Source organism: Gorilla gorilla, chromosome 16 (genome assembly GCF_029281585.2).
Source record: "Gorilla gorilla gorilla isolate KB3781 chromosome 16, NHGRI_mGorGor1-v2.1_pri, whole genome shotgun sequence".
Lineage (NCBI taxonomy): Eukaryota > Metazoa > Chordata > Mammalia > Primates > Hominidae > Gorilla > Gorilla gorilla.
The window spans coordinates 8,131,314-8,149,049 of record NC_073240.2 but is presented as its reverse complement, the minus strand read 5'-3'; positions in this window follow the sequence as shown (position 1 = coordinate 8,149,049).

Below are 17,736 nucleotides of genomic sequence, written 5' to 3'. Positions count from 1 at the left end.
CATTCCATTTCCATTCCCATTCCATTTCCATTCCCGTTCCATTTCCATTCCCGTTTCTTTTCCATTCCCGTTCCATTTCCATTCCAGTTCCATTACCATTCCCGTTCCATTTCCATTCCCGATCCATTTCCATTCCCGTTCCATTTCCATTCCCGTTCCATTTCCATTCCCATTCCATTACCATTCCCGTTCCATTTCCGTTCCCGTTCCGTTTCCGTTCCCGTTCCATTTCCGTTCTCGTTCCGTTTCCATTCCCGTTCCATTTCCATTCCCGTTCCATTTCCGTTCCCGTTCCATTTCCATTCCCGTTCCATTTCCATTCCCTTTCCATTTCCATTTCATTCCATTCCGTTCTGCTCGGGTACATTCCATTCCATTCCATTGCATTCCATTCCGTTCTGCTCCTGTCCATTCCATTCCATTCCATTCCGTTCCATTCCGTTCTACTCGGGTAGATTCCATTCCATTCCATTCCATTCCATTCCATTCCATTCCATTCCATTCCATTCCATTCCATTCTACTGGTGTCCATTCCATTCCATTCCATTCTATTCCATTCCATTCCATTCCATTCCATTGCATTCCATTCCATTCCATTCCATTCCGTTCCGTTCTACTCGGTTACATTCCATTCAATTCCATTCCATTCCGTTCTACTCGGGTAGATTCCATTCCATTCCATTCCATTCCTTTCCATTCCATTGCATTCCATTGCATTGCATTGCACTCAATTCCATTCCATTCCATTCCATTCCATTCCATTCCATTCCATTCCATTGAATTCCATTCCATTCCATTCCATTCCATTCCATTCCATTCCATTCCATTCTACTGGTGTCCATTCCATTCCATTCCATTCCATTCCATTCCATTCCATTCCTTTCCATTCCATTGCATTCCATTGCATTCCATTCCATTCCATTCCATTCCATTCCATTCCATTCCATTCCATTCTACTGGTGTCCATTCCATTCCATTCCATTCCATTCCATTCCATTCCATTCCATTCCATTCCTTTCCATTCCATTGCATTCCATTGCATTCCATTCCATTCCATTCCATTCCATTCCATTCCATTCCACTCCACTCCACTCCACTCCACTCCATTCCACTCCACTCCACTCCGGTACATTCCATTCCATTCCATTCCATTCCATTCCATTCCGTGCTTCTCGGGTACATTCCGTTCCGTTCCATTCCATTCCATTCCATTCCATTCCGTTCCAGTGCACTCTACTCCACTCCACTCCACTCCACTCCACTCCGGTACATTCCATTCCATTCCATTCCATTCCATTTCCATTCCCATTCCATTTCCATTCCCGTTCCATTTCCATTCCCGTTTCTTTTCCATTCCCGTTCCATTTCCATTCCAGTTCCATTACCATTCCCGTTCCATTTCCATTCCCGATCCATTTCCATTCCCGTTCCATTTCCATTCCCGTTCCATTTCCATTCCCATTCCATTACCATTCCCGTTCCATTTCCGTTCCCGTTCCGTTTCCGTTCCCGTTCCATTTCCGTTCTCGTTCCGTTTCCATTCCCGTTCCATTTCCATTCCCGTTCCATTTCCGTTCCCGTTCCATTTCCATTCCCGTTCCATTTCCATTCCCTTTCCATTTCCATTTCATTCCATTCCGTTCTGCTCGGGTACATTCCATTCCATTCCATTGCATTCCATTCCGTTCTGCTCCTGTCCATTCCATTCCATTCCATTCCGTTCCATTCCGTTCTACTCGGGTAGATTCCATTCCATTCCATTCCATTCCATTCCATTCCATTCCATTCCATTCCATTCCATTCCATTCTACTGGTGTCCATTCCATTCCATTCCATTCTATTCCATTCCATTCCATTCCATTCCATTGCATTCCATTCCATTCCATTCCATTCCGTTCCGTTCTACTCGGTTACATTCCATTCAATTCCATTCCATTCCGTTCTACTCGGGTAGATTCCATTCCATTCCATTCCATTCCTTTCCATTCCATTGCATTCCATTGCATTGCATTGCACTCAATTCCATTCCATTCCATTCCATTCCATTCCATTCCATTCCATTGAATTCCATTCCATTCCATTCCATTCCATTCCATTCCATTCCATTCCATTCTACTGGTGTCCATTCCATTCCATTCCATTCCATTCCATTCCATTCCATTCCTTTCCATTCCATTGCATTCCATTGCATTCCATTCCATTCCATTCCATTCCATTCCATTCCATTCCATTCCATTCTACTGGTGTCCATTCCATTCCATTCCATTCCATTCCATTCCATTCCATTCCATTCCATTCCTTTCCATTCCATTGCATTCCATTGCATTCCATTCCATTCCATTCCATTCCATTCCATTCCATTCCACTCCACTCCACTCCACTCCACTCCATTCCACTCCACTCCACTCCGGTACATTCCATTCCATTCCATTCCATTCCATTCCATTCCGTGCTTCTCGGGTACATTCCGTTCCGTTCCATTCCATTCCATTCCATTCCATTCCGTTCCAGTGCACTCTACTCCACTCCACTCCACTCCACTCCACTCCGGTACATTCCATTCCATTCCATTCCATTCCATTTCCATTCCCATTCCATTTCCATTCCCGTTCCATTTCCATTCCCGTTTCTTTTCCATTCCCGTTCCATTTCCATTCCAGTTCCATTACCATTCCCGTTCCATTTCCATTCCCGATCCATTTCCATTCCCGTTCCATTTCCATTCCCGTTCCATTTCCATTCCCGTTCCATTACCATTCCCGTTCCATTTCCGTTCCCGTTCCGTTACCGTTCCCGTTCCCGTTCCATTTCCGTTCTCGTTCCGTTTCCGTTCCCGTTCCATTTCCATTCCCGTTCCATTTCCGTTCCCGTTCCATTTCCATTCCCGTTCCATTTCCATTCCCTTTCCATTTCCATTTCATTCCATTCCGTTCTGCTCGGGTACATTCCATTCCATTCCATTGCATTCCATTCCGTTCTGCTCCTGTCCATTCCATTCCATTCCATTCCGTTCCATTCCGTTCTACTCGGGTAGGTTCCATTCCATTCCATTCCATTCCATTCCATTCCATTCCATTCCATTCCATTCCTTTCCATTCCATTGCATTCCATTGCATTCCATTCCATTCCATTCCATTCCATTCCATTCCATTCCACTCCACTCCACTCCACTCCACTCCATTCCACTCCACTCCACTCCGGTACATTCCATTCCATTCCATTCCATTCCATTCCATTCCGTGCTTCTCGGGTACATTCCGTTCCGTTCCATTCCATTCCATTCCATTCCATTCCGTTCCAGTGCACTCTACTCCACTCCACTCCACTCCACTCCGGTACATTCCATTCCATTCCATTCCATTCCATTTCCATTCCCATTCCATTTCCATTCCCGTTCCATTTCCATTCCCGTTTCTTTTCCATTCCCGTTCCATTTCCATTCCAGTTCCATTACCATTCCCGTTCCATTTCCATTCCCGATCCATTTCCATTCCCGTTCCATTTCCATTCCCGTTCCATTTCCATTCCCGTTCCATTACCATTCCCGTTCCATTTCCGTTCCCGTTCCGTTTCCGTTCCCTTTCCATTTCCGTTCTCGTTCCGTTTCCGTTCCCGTTCCATTTCCATTCCCGTTCCATTTCCGTTCCCGTTCCATTTCCATTCCCGTTCCATTTCCATTCCCTTTCCATTTCCATTTCATTCCATTCCGTTCTGCTCGGGTACATTCCATTCCATTCCATTGCATTCCATTCCGTTCTGCTCCTGTCCATTCCATTCCATTCCATTCCGTTCCATTCCGTTCTACTCGGGTAGATTCCATTCCATTCCATTCCATTCCATTCCATTCCATTCCATTCCATTCCATTCCATTCTACTGGTGTCCATTCCATTCCATTCCATTCTATTCCATTCCATTCCATTCCAATCCATTGCATTCCATTCCATTCCATTCCATTCCGTTCCGTTCTACTCGGTTACATTCCATTCAATTCCATTCCATTCCGTTCTACTCGGGTAGATTCCATTCCATTCCTTTCCATTCCATTGCATTCCATTGCATTGCATTGCACTCAATTCCATTCCATTCCATTCCATTCCATTCCATTCCATTCCATTCCATTGAATTCCATTCCATTCCATTCCATTCCATTCCATTCCATTCCATTCCATTCCATTCCATTCTACTGGTGTCCATTCCATTCCATTCCATTCCATTCCATTCCATTCCATTCCTTTCCATTCCATTGCATTCCATTGCATTCCATTCCATTCCATTCCATTCCATTCCATTCCATTCCACTCCACTCCACTCCACTCCACTCCATTCCACTCCACTCCACTCCGGTACATTCCATTCCATTCCATTCCATTCCATTCCATTCCGTGCTTCTCGGGTACATTCCGTTCCGTTCCATTCCATTCCATTCCATTCCATTCCGTTCCAGTGCACTCTACTCCACTCCACTCCACTCCACTCCACTCCGGTACATTCCATTCCATTCCATTCCATTCCATTTCCATTCCCATTCCATTTCCATTCCCGTTCCATTTCCATTCCCGTTTCTTTTCCATTCCCGTTCCATTTCCATTCCAGTTCCATTACCATTCCCGTTCCATTTCCATTCCCGATCCATTTCCATTCCCGTTCCATTTCCATTCCCGTTCCATTTCCATTCCCGTTCCATTACCATTCCCGTTCCATTTCCGTTCCCGTTCCGTTTCCGTTCCCGTTCCATTTCCGTTCTCGTTCCGTTTCCGTTCCCGTTCCATTTCCATTCCCGTTCCATTTCCGTTCCCGTTCCATTTCCATTCCCGTTCCATTTCCATTCCCTTTCCATTTCCATTTCATTCCATTCCGTTCTGCTCGGGTACATTCCATTCCATTCCATTGCATTCCATTCCGTTCTGCTCCTGTCCATTCCATTCCATTCCATTCCGTTCCATTCCGTTCTACTCGGGTAGATTCCATTCCATTCCATTCCATTCCATTCCATTCCATTCCATTCCATTCCATTCCATTCCATTCTACTGGTGTCCATTCCATTCCATTCCATTCTATTCCATTCCATTCCATTCCATTCCATTGCATTCCATTCCATTCCATTCCATTCCGTTCCGTACTACTCGGTTACATTCCATTCAATTCCATTCCATTCCGTTCTACCCGGGTAGATTCCATTCCATTCCATTCCATTCCTTTCCATTCCATTGCATTCCATTGCATTGCATTGCACTCAATTCCATTCCATTCCATTCCATTCCATTCAATTCCATTCCATTCCGTTCCGTTCAACTCGGTTACATTCCATTCAATTACATTCCATTCCGTTCTACTCGGTTACATTCCATTCCATTCCATTCCATTCCATTCCAATCCATTCCATTCCATTCCATTCCGTTCTACTCGTGTACATTCCATTCCATTCCATTCCATTCCATTCCATTCCATTCCATTCCATTCCATTCCATTCCATTCCATTCCATTCCATTCCATTCCATTCCATTCCGTTCTACTTTGGTACATTCCATTCCATTCCATTCCATTCCATTCCATTCCATTCCATTCCATTCCATTCCATTGAATTCCATTCCATTCCATTCCATTCCATTGAATTCCATTCCATTCCATTCCATTCCATTCCATTCCATTCCATTCCATTCCATTCTACTGGTGTCCATTCCATTCCATTCCATTCCATTCCATTCCATTCCATTCCATTCCATTCCATTCCTTTCCATTCCATTGCATTCCATTGCATTCCATTCCATTCCATTCCATTCCATTCCATTCCATTCCACTCCACTCCACTCCACTCCACTCCATTCCACTCCACTCCACTCCGGTACATTCCATTCCATTCCATTCCATTCCATTCCATTCCGTGCTTCTCGGGTACATTCCGTTCCGTTCCATTCCATTCCATTCCATTCCATTCCGTTCCAGTGCACTCTACTCCACTCCACTCCACTCCACTCCACTCCGGTACATTCCATTCCATTCCATTCCATTCCATTTCCATTCCCATTCCATTTCCATTCCCGTTCCATTTCCATTCCCGTTTCTTTTCCATTCCCGTTCCATTTCCATTCCAGTTCCATTACCATTCCCGTTCCATTTCCATTCCCGATCCATTTCCATTCCCGTTCCATTTCCATTCCCGTTCCATTTCCATTCCCGTTCCATTACCATTCCCGTTCCATTTCCGTTCCCGTTCCGTTTCCGTTCCCGTTCCATTTCCGTTCTCGTTCCGTTTCCGTTCCCGTTCCATTTCCATTCCCGTTCCATTTCCGTTCCCGTTCCATTTCCATTCCCGTTCCATTTCCATTCCCTTTCCATTTCCATTTCATTCCATTCCGTTCTGCTCGGGTACATTCCATTCCATTCCATTGCATTCCATTCCGTTCTGCTCCTGTCCATTCCATTCCATTCCATTCCGTTCCATTCCGTTCTACTCGGGTAGATTCCATTCCATTCCATTCCATTCCATTCCATTCCATTCCATTCCATTCCATTCCATTCTACTGGTGTCCATTCCATTCCATTCCATTCTATTCCATTCCATTCCATTCCAATCCATTGCATTCCATTCCATTCCATTCCATCCGTTCCGTTCTACTCGGTTACATTCCATTCAATTCCATTCCATTCCGTTCTACTCGGGTAGATTCCATTCCATTCCATTCCATTCCTTTCCATTCCATTGCATTCCATTGCATTGCATTGCACTCAATTCCATTCCATTCCATTCCATTCCATTCCATTCCATTCCATTCCATTGAATTCCATTCCATTCCATTCCATTCCATTCCATTCCATTCCATTCCATTCCATTCCATTCTACTGGTGTCCATTCCATTCCATTCCATTCCATTCCATTCCATTCCATTCCATTCCTTTCCATTCCATTGCATTCCATTGCATTCCATTCCATTCCATTCCATTCCATTCCTTTCCATTCCATTGCATTCCATTGCATTCCATTCCATTCCATTCCATTCCATTCCATTCCATTCCACTCCACTCCACTCCACTCCACTCCATTCCACTCCACTCCACTCCGGTACATTCCATTCCATTCCATTCCATTCCATTCCATTCCGTGCTTCTCGGGTACATTCCGTTCCGTTCCATTCCATTCCATTCCATTCCATTCCGTTCCAGTGCACTCTACTCCACTCCACTCCACTCCACTCCACTCCGGTACATTCCATTCCATTCCATTCCATTCCATTTCCATTCCCATTCCATTTCCATTCCCGTTCCATTTCCATTCCCGTTTCTTTTCCATTCCCGTTCCATTTCCATTCCAGTTCCATTACCATTCCCGTTCCATTTCCATTCCCGATCCATTTCCATTCCCGTTCCATTTCCATTCCCGTTCCATTTCCGTTCCCGTTCCGTTTCCGTTCCCGTTCCATTTCCGTTCTCGTTCCGTTTCCGTTCCCGTTCCATTTCCATTCCCGTTCCATTTCCGTTCCCGTTCCATTTCCATTCCCGTTCCATTTCCATTCCCTTTCCATTTCCATTTCATTCCATTCCGTTCTGCTCGGGTACATTCCATTCCATTCCATTGCATTCCATTCCGTTCTGCTCCTGTCCATTCCATTCCATTCCATTCCGTTCCATTCCGTTCTACTCGGGTAGATTCCATTCCATTCCATTCCATTCCATTCCATTCCATTCCATTCCATTCCATTCCATTCCATTCTACTGGTGTCCATTCCATTCCATTCCATTCTATTCCATTCCATTCCATTCCATTCCATTGCATTCCATTCCATTCCATTCCATTCCGTTCCGTTCTACTCGGTTACATTCCATTCAATTCCATTCCATTCCGTTCTACTCGGGTAGATTCCATTCCATTCCATTCCATTCCTTTCCATTCCATTGCATTCCATTGCATTGCATTGCACTCAATTCCATTCCATTCCATTCCATTCCATTCCATTCCATTCCATTCCGTTCCGTTCAACTCGGTTACATTCCATTCAATTCCATTCCATTCCGTTCTACTCGGTTACATTCCATTCCATTCCATTCCATTCCATTCCAATCCATTCCATTCCATTCCATTCCTTTCTACTCGGGTACATTCCATTCCATTCCATTCCATTCCATTCCATTCCATGCCATTCCGTTCTACTTTGGTACATTCCATTCCATTCCATTCCATTCCATTCCATTCCATTCCATTCCTTTCCATTCCATTGAATTCCATTCCATTCCATTGAATTCCATTCCATTCCATTGAATTCCATTCCATTCCATTCCATTCCATTGAATTCCGTTCCATTCCATTCCATTCCATTCCATTCCATTGAATTCCATTCCATTCCATTCCATAGAATTCCGTTCCATTCCATTCCATTCCATTCCATTCCATTCCATTCCATTCCATTCCATTGAATTCAATTCCATTCCATTCCATTCCTTTCCATTGAATTCCATTCTGTTCCATTCCATTCCTTTGAATTCCGTTCCATTCCATTCCATTCCATTCCTTTCCGTTCCGTTCCGTTCCGTTCCGTTCCGTTGCGTTCCGCTCCGTTCTACTCGGGTTGATTCCATTCTATTCCTTTCCATTCCATTCGATCCCATTCGATTCCATTCGATTCCATTCGATTCCATTCGATTCCACTCCATTCCATTCCATAGAATTCCATTCCATTCCATTCCATTTGAATTCCATTCCATTCCATTCCATTCCATTCCATTCCATTCCATTCCATTGAATTCCATTCCATTCCATTCCATTCCATTGAATTCCGTTCCTTTCCATTCCATTCCGTTCCGTTCCGTTCCGTTCCGTTCCGTTGCGTTCCGTTCCGTTCCGTTGCGTTCCGTTCCGTTCTACTCGGGTTGATTCCATTCTATTCCATTCCATTCCATTCCATTCCATTCCATTCCATTCCATTCCATTCCATTCCATTCCATTGAATTCCATTCCATTCCATTCCATTCCATTCCATTGAATTCCGTTCCATTCCATTCCATACCCTTCCGTTCCGTCCCGTTCCGTTCCGTTCCGTTCCGTTGCGTGCCGTTCCGTTCTACTCAGGTTGATTACATTCTATTCCATTCCATTCCATTCGATTCCATTCGATTCCATTCGATTCCATTCCATTCCATTCCATGGAATTCCATTCCATTCCATTCCATGGAATTCCATTCCATTCCATTCCATTCCATTCCATTCCATTCCATTGAATTCCATTCCATTCCATTCCATTCCATTCCATTCCATTGAATTCCATTCCGTTCCATTCCATTCCATTGAATTCCGTTCCATTCCACTCCATTCCATTCCGTTCCGTTCCGTTCCGTTCCGTTCCGTTCCGTTGCGTTCCGCTCCGTTCTACTCGGGTTGATTCCATTCTATTCCATTCCAGTCCATTCGATCCCATTCGATTCCATTCGATTCCATTCGATTCCATTCGATTCCACTCCATTCCATTCCATAGAATTCCATTCCATTCCATTCCATCCCATTCCATTCCATTGAATTCCATTCCATTCCATTCCATTCCATTCCATTCCATGGAATTCCATTCCATTCCATTCCATTCCATTCCATTCCATTCCATTCCATTCCATTCTACTGGTGTCCATTCCATTCCATTCCATTCTATTCCATTCCATTCCATTCCATTCCATTGCATTCCATTCCATTCCATTCCATTCCGTTCCGTTCTACTCGGTTACATTCCATTCAATTCCATTCCATTCCGTTCTACTCGGTTAGATTCCATTCCATTCCATTCCATTCCTTTCCATTCCATTGCATTCCATTGCATTGCATTGCACTCAATTCCATTCCATTCCATTCCATTCCATTCCATTCCATTCCATTCCGTTCCGTTCAACTCGGTTACATTCCATTCAATTCCATTCCATTCCGTTCTACTCGGTTACATTCCATTCCATTCCATTCCATTCCATTCCAATCCATTCCATTCCATTCCATTCCGTTCTACTCGGGTACATTCCATTCCATTCCATTCCATTCCATTCCATTCCATTCCATTCCATTCCATTCCATTCCATTCCATTCCGTTCTACTTTGGTACATTCCATTCCATTCCATTCCACTCCATTCCATTCCATTCCATTCCATTCCATTCCATTGCATTCCATTCCATTCCATTCCATTCCATTCCATTCCATTCCATTGAATTCCATTCCATTCCATTCCATTCCATTCCATGGAATTCCGTTCCATTCCATTCCATTCCGTTGCGTTCCGTCCCGTTCCGTTCCGTTGCGTTCCGTTGCGTTCCGTTCCGTTCTACTCGGGTTGATTCCATTCTATTCCATTCCATTCCATTCCATTCCATTCGATTCCATTCGATTCCACTCCATTCCATTCCATAGAATTCCATTCCATTCCATTCCATTCCATTGAATTCCATTCCATTCCATTCCATTCCATTGAATTCCATTCCATTCCATTCCATTCCATTGAATTCCATTCCATTCCATTCCATTCCATTCCATTCCATTCCATTCCATTCCATTCCATTCCATTCTACTGGTGTCCATTCCATTCCATTCCATTCCATTCCATTCCATTCCATTCCATTCCATTCCATTCCACTCCACTCCACTCCACTCCACTCCATTCCACTCCACTCCACTCCGGTACATTCCATTCCATTCCATTCCATTCCATTCCATTCCGTGCTTCTCGGGTACATTCCGTTCCGTTCCGTTCCATTCCATTCCATTCCATTCCGTTCCAGTGCACTCTACTCCACTCCACTCCACTCCACTCCACTCCGGTACATTCCATTCCATTCCATTCCATTCCATTTCCATTCCCATTCCATTTCCATTCCCGTTCCATTTCCATTCCCGTTTCTTTTCCATTCCCGTTCCATTTCCATTCCAGTTCCATTACCATTCCCGTTCCATTTCCATTCCCGATCCATTTCCATTCCCGTTCCATTTCCATTCCCGTTCCATTTCCATTCCCATTCCATTACCATTCCCGTTCCATTTCCGTTCCCGTTCCGTTTCCGTTCCCGTTCCATTTCCGTTCTCGTTCCGTTTCCATTCCCGTTCCATTTCCATTCCCGTTCCATTTCCGTTCCCGTTCCATTTCCATTCCCGTTCCATTTCCATTCCCTTTCCATTTCCATTTCATTCCATTCCGTTCTGCTCGGGTACATTCCATTCCATTCCATTGCATTCCATTCCGTTCTGCTCCTGTCCATTCCATTCCATTCCATTCCGTTCCATTCCGTTCTACTCGGGTAGATTCCATTCCATTCCATTCCATTCCATTCCATTCCATTCCATTCCATTCCATTCCATTCTACTGGTGTCCATTCCATTCCATTCCATTCTATTCCATTCCATTCCATTCCATTCCATTGCATTCCATTCCATTCCATTCCATTCCGTTCCGTTCTACTCGGTTACATTCCATTCAATTCCATTCCATTCCGTTCTACTCGGGTAGATTCCATTCCATTCCATTCCATTCCTTTCCATTCCATTGCATTCCATTGCATTGCATTGCACTCAATTCCATTCCATTCCATTCCATTCCATTCCATTCCATTCCATTGAATTCCATTCCATTCCATTCCATTCCATTCCATTCCATTCCATTCCATTCTACTGGTGTCCATTCCATTCCATTCCATTCCATTCCATTCCATTCCATTCCTTTCCATTCCATTGCATTCCATTGCATTCCATTCCATTCCATTCCATTCCATTCCATTCCATTCCATTCCATTCTACTGGTGTCCATTCCATTCCATTCCATTCCATTCCATTCCATTCCATTCCATTCCATTCCTTTCCATTCCATTGCATTCCATTGCATTCCATTCCATTCCATTCCATTCCATTCCATTCCATTCCACTCCACTCCACTCCACTCCACTCCATTCCACTCCACTCCACTCCGGTACATTCCATTCCATTCCATTCCATTCCATTCCATTCCGTGCTTCTCGGGTACATTCCGTTCCGTTCCATTCCATTCCATTCCATTCCATTCCGTTCCAGTGCACTCTACTCCACTCCACTCCACTCCACTCCACTCCGGTACATTCCATTCCATTCCATTCCATTCCATTTCCATTCCCATTCCATTTCCATTCCCGTTCCATTTCCATTCCCGTTTCTTTTCCATTCCCGTTCCATTTCCATTCCAGTTCCATTACCATTCCCGTTCCATTTCCATTCCCGATCCATTTCCATTCCCGTTCCATTTCCATTCCCGTTCCATTTCCATTCCCATTCCATTACCATTCCCGTTCCATTTCCGTTCCCGTTCCGTTTCCGTTCCCGTTCCATTTCCGTTCTCGTTCCGTTTCCATTCCCGTTCCATTTCCATTCCCGTTCCATTTCCGTTCCCGTTCCATTTCCATTCCCGTTCCATTTCCATTCCCTTTCCATTTCCATTTCATTCCATTCCGTTCTGCTCGGGTACATTCCATTCCATTCCATTGCATTCCATTCCGTTCTGCTCCTGTCCATTCCATTCCATTCCATTCCGTTCCATTCCGTTCTACTCGGGTAGATTCCATTCCATTCCATTCCATTCCATTCCATTCCATTCCATTCCATTCCATTCCATTCTACTGGTGTCCATTCCATTCCATTCCATTCTATTCCATTCCATTCCATTCCATTCCATTGCATTCCATTCCATTCCATTCCATTCCGTTCCGTTCTACTCGGTTACATTCCATTCAATTCCATTCCATTCCGTTCTACTCGGGTAGATTCCATTCCATTCCATTCCATTCCTTTCCATTCCATTGCATTCCATTGCATTGCATTGCACTCAATTCCATTCCATTCCATTCCATTCCATTCCATTCCATTCCATTGAATTCCATTCCATTCCATTCCATTCCATTCCATTCCATTCCATTCCATTCTACTGGTGTCCATTCCATTCCATTCCATTCCATTCCATTCCATTCCATTCCTTTCCATTCCATTGCATTCCATTGCATTCCATTCCATTCCATTCCATTCCATTCCATTCCATTCCATTCCATTCTACTGGTGTCCATTCCATTCCATTCCATTCCATTCCATTCCATTCCATTCCATTCCATTCCTTTCCATTCCATTGCATTCCATTGCATTCCATTCCATTCCATTCCATTCCATTCCATTCCACTCCACTCCACTCCACTCCACTCCATTCCACTCCACTCCACTCCGGTACATTCCATTCCATTCCATTCCATTCCATTCCATTCCGTGCTTCTCGGGTACATTCCGTTCCGTTCCATTCCATTCCATTCCATTCCATTCCGTTCCAGTGCACTCTACTCCACTCCACTCCACTCCACTCCACTCCGGTACATTCCATTCCATTCCATTCCATTCCATTTCCATTCCCATTCCATTTCCATTCCCGTTCCATTTCCATTCCCGTTTCTTTTCCATTCCCGTTCCATTTCCATTCCAGTTCCATTACCATTCCCGTTCCATTTCCATTCCCGATCCATTTCCATTCCCGTTCCATTTCCATTCCCGTTCCATTTCCATTCCCGTTCCATTACCATTCCCGTTCCATTTCCTTTCCCGTTCCTTTTCCGTTCCCGTTCCATTTCCGTTCTCGTTCCGTTTCCGTTCCCGTTCCATTTCCATTCCCGTTCCATTTCCGTTCCCGTTCCATTTCCATTCCCGTTCCATTTCCATTCCCTTTCCATTTCCATTTCATTCCATTCCGTTCTGCTCGGGTACATTCCATTCCATTCCATTGCATTCCATTCCGTTCTGCTCCTGTCCATTCCATTCCATTCCATTCCGTTCCATTCCGTTCTACTCGGGTAGGTTCCATTCCATTCCATTCCATTCCATTCCATTCCATTCCATTCCATTCCATTCCTTTCCATTCCATTGCATTCCATTGCATTCCATTCCATTCCATTCCATTCCATTCCATTCCATTCCACTCCACTCCACTCCACTCCACTCCATTCCACTCCACTCCACTCCGGTACATTCCATTCCATTCCATTCCATTCCATTCCATTCCGTGCTTCTCGGGTACATTCCGTTCCGTTCCATTCCATTCCATTCCATTCCATTCCGTTCCAGTGCACTCTACTCCACTCCACTCCACTCCACTCCGGTACATTCCATTCCATTCCATTCCATTCCATTTCCATTCCCATTCCATTTCCATTCCCGTTCCATTTCCATTCCCGTTTCTTTTCCATTCCCGTTCCATTTCCATTCCAGTTCCATTACCATTCCCGTTCCATTTCCATTCCCGATCCATTTCCATTCCCGTTCCATTTCCATTCCCGTTCCATTTCCATTCCCGTTCCATTACCATTCCCGTTCCATTTCCGTTCCCGTTCCGTTTCCGTTCCCTTTCCATTTCCGTTCTCGTTCCGTTTCCGTTCCCGTTCCATTTCCATTCCCGTTCCATTTCCGTTCCCGTTCCATTTCCATTCCCGTTCCATTTCCATTCCCTTTCCATTTCCATTTCATTCCATTCCGTTCTGCTCGGGTACATTCCATTCCATTCCATTGCATTCCATTCCGTTCTGCTCCTGTCCATTCCATTCCATTCCATTCCGTTCCATTCCGTTCTACTCGGGTAGATTCCATTCCATTCCATTCCATTCCATTCCATTCCATTCCATTCCATTCCATTCCATTCCATTCTACTGGTGTCCATTCCATTCCATTCCATTCTATTCCATTCCATTCCATTCCAATCCATTGCATTCCATTCCATTCCATTCCATTCCGTTCCGTTCTACTCGGTTACATTCCATTCAATTCCATTCCATTCCGTTCTACTCGGGTAGATTCCATTCCATTCCTTTCCATTCCATTGCATTCCATTGCATTGCATTGCACTCAATTCCATTCCATTCCATTCCATTCCATTCCATTCCATTCCATTCCATTGAATTCCATTCCATTCCATTCCATTCCATTCCATTCCATTCCATTCCATTCCATTCCATTCTACTGGTGTCCATTCCATTCCATTCCATTCCATTCCATTCCATTCCATTCCTTTCCATTCCATTGCATTCCATTGCATTCCATTCCATTCCATTCCATTCCATTCCATTCCATTCCACTCCACTCCACTCCACTCCACTCCATTCCACTCCACTCCACTCCGGTACATTCCATTCCATTCCATTCCATTCCATTCCATTCCGTGCTTCTCGGGTACATTCCGTTCCGTTCCATTCCATTCCATTCCATTCCATTCCGTTCCAGTGCACTCTACTCCACTCCACTCCACTCCACTCCACTCCGGTACATTCCATTCCATTCCATTCCATTCCATTTCCATTCCCATTCCATTTCCATTCCCGTTCCATTTCCATTCCCGTTTCTTTTCCATTCCCGTTCCATTTCCATTCCAGTTCCATTACCATTCCCGTTCCATTTCCATTCCCGATCCATTTCCATTCCCGTTCCATTTCCATTCCCGTTCCATTTCCATTCCCGTTCCATTACCATTCCCGTTCCATTTCCGTTCCCGTTCCGTTTCCGTTCCCGTTCCATTTCCGTTCTCGTTCCGTTTCCGTTCCCGTTCCATTTCCATTCCCGTTCCATTTCCGTTCCCGTTCCATTTCCATTCCCGTTCCATTTCCATTCCCTTTCCATTTCCATTTCATTCCATTCCGTTCTGCTCGGGTACATTCCATTCCATTCCATTGCATTCCATTCCGTTCTGCTCCTGTCCATTCCATTCCATTCCATTCCGTTCCATTCCGTTCTACTCGGGTAGATTCCATTCCATTCCATTCCATTCCATTCCATTCCATTCCATTCCATTCCATTCCATTCCATTCTACTGGTGTCCATTCCATTCCATTCCATTCTATTCCATTCCATTCCATTCCATTCCATTGCATTCCATTCCATTCCATTCCATTCCGTTCCGTACTACTCGGTTACATTCCATTCAATTCCATTCCATTCCGTTCTACCCGGGTAGATTCCATTCCATTCCATTCCATTCCTTTCCATTCCATTGCATTCCATTGCATTGCATTGCACTCAATTCCATTCCATTCCATTCCATTCCATTCAATTCCATTCCATTCCGTTCCGTTCAACTCGGTTACATTCCATTCAATTACATTCCATTCCGTTCTACTCGGTTACATTCCATTCCATTCCATTCCATTCCATTCCAATCCATTCCATTCCATTCCATTCCGTTCTACTCGTGTACATTCCATTCCATTCCATTCCATTCCATTCCATTCCATTCCATTCCATTCCATTCCATTCCATTCCATTCCATTCCATTCCATTCCATTCCATTCCATTCCGTTCTACTTTGGTACATTCCATTCCATTCCATTCCATTCCATTCCATTCCATTCCATTCCATTCCATTGAATTCCATTCCATTCCATTCCATTCCATTGAATTCCATTCCATTCCATTCCATTCCATTCCATTCCATTCCATTCCATTCCATTCTACTGGTGTCCATTCCATTCCATTCCATTCCATTCCATTCCATTCCATTCCATTCCTTTCCATTCCATTGCATTCCATTGCATTCCATTCCATTCCATTCCATTCCATTCCATTCCATTCCACTCCACTCCACTCCACTCCACTCCATTCCACTCCACTCCACTCCGGTACATTCCATTCCATTCCATTCCATTCCATTCCATTCCGTGCTTCTCGGGTACATTCCGTTCCGTTCCATTCCATTCCATTCCATTCCATTCCGTTCCAGTGCACTCTACTCCACTCCACTCCACTCCACTCCACTCCGGTACATTCCATTCCATTCCATTCCATTCCATTTCCATTCCCATTCCATTTCCATTCCCGTTCCATTTCCATTCCCGTTTCTTTTCCATTCCCGTTCCATTTCCATTCCAGTTCCATTACCATTCCCGTTCCATTTCCATTCCCGATCCATTTCCATTCCCGTTCCATTTCCATTCCCGTTCCATTTCCATTCCCGTTCCATTACCATTCCCGTTCCATTTCCGTTCCCGTTCCGTTTCCGTTCCCGTTCCATTTCCGTTCTCGTTCCGTTTCCGTTCCCGTTCCATTTCCATTCCCGTTCCATTTCCGTTCCCGTTCCATTTCCATTCCCGTTCCATTTCCATTCCCTTTCCATTTCCATTTCATTCCATTCCGTTCTGCTCGGGTACATTCCATTCCATTCCATTGCATTCCATTCCGTTCTGCTCCTGTCCATTCCATTCCATTCCATTCCGTTCCATTCCGTTCTACTCGGGTAGATTCCATTCCATTCCATTCCATTCCATTCCATTCCATTCCATTCCATTCCATTCCATTCTACTGGTGTCCATTCCATTCCATTCCATTCTATTCCATTCCATTCCATTCCAATCCATTGCATTCCATTCCATTCCATTCCATCCGTTCCGTTCTACTCGGTTACATTCCATTCAATTCCATTCCATTCCGTTCTACTCGGGTAGATTCCATTCCATTCCATTCCATTCCTTTCCATTCCATTGCATTCCATTGCATTGCATTGAACTCAATTCCATTCCATTCCATTCCATTCCATTCCATTCCATTCCATTCCATTGAATTCCATTCCATTCCATTCCATTCCATTCCATTCCATTCCATTCCATTCCATTCCATTCTACTGGTGTCCATTCCATTCCATTCCATTCCATTCCATTCCATTCCATTCCATTCCTTTCCATTCCATTGCATTCCATTGCATTCCATTCCATTCCATTCCATTCCATTCCTTTCCATTCCAT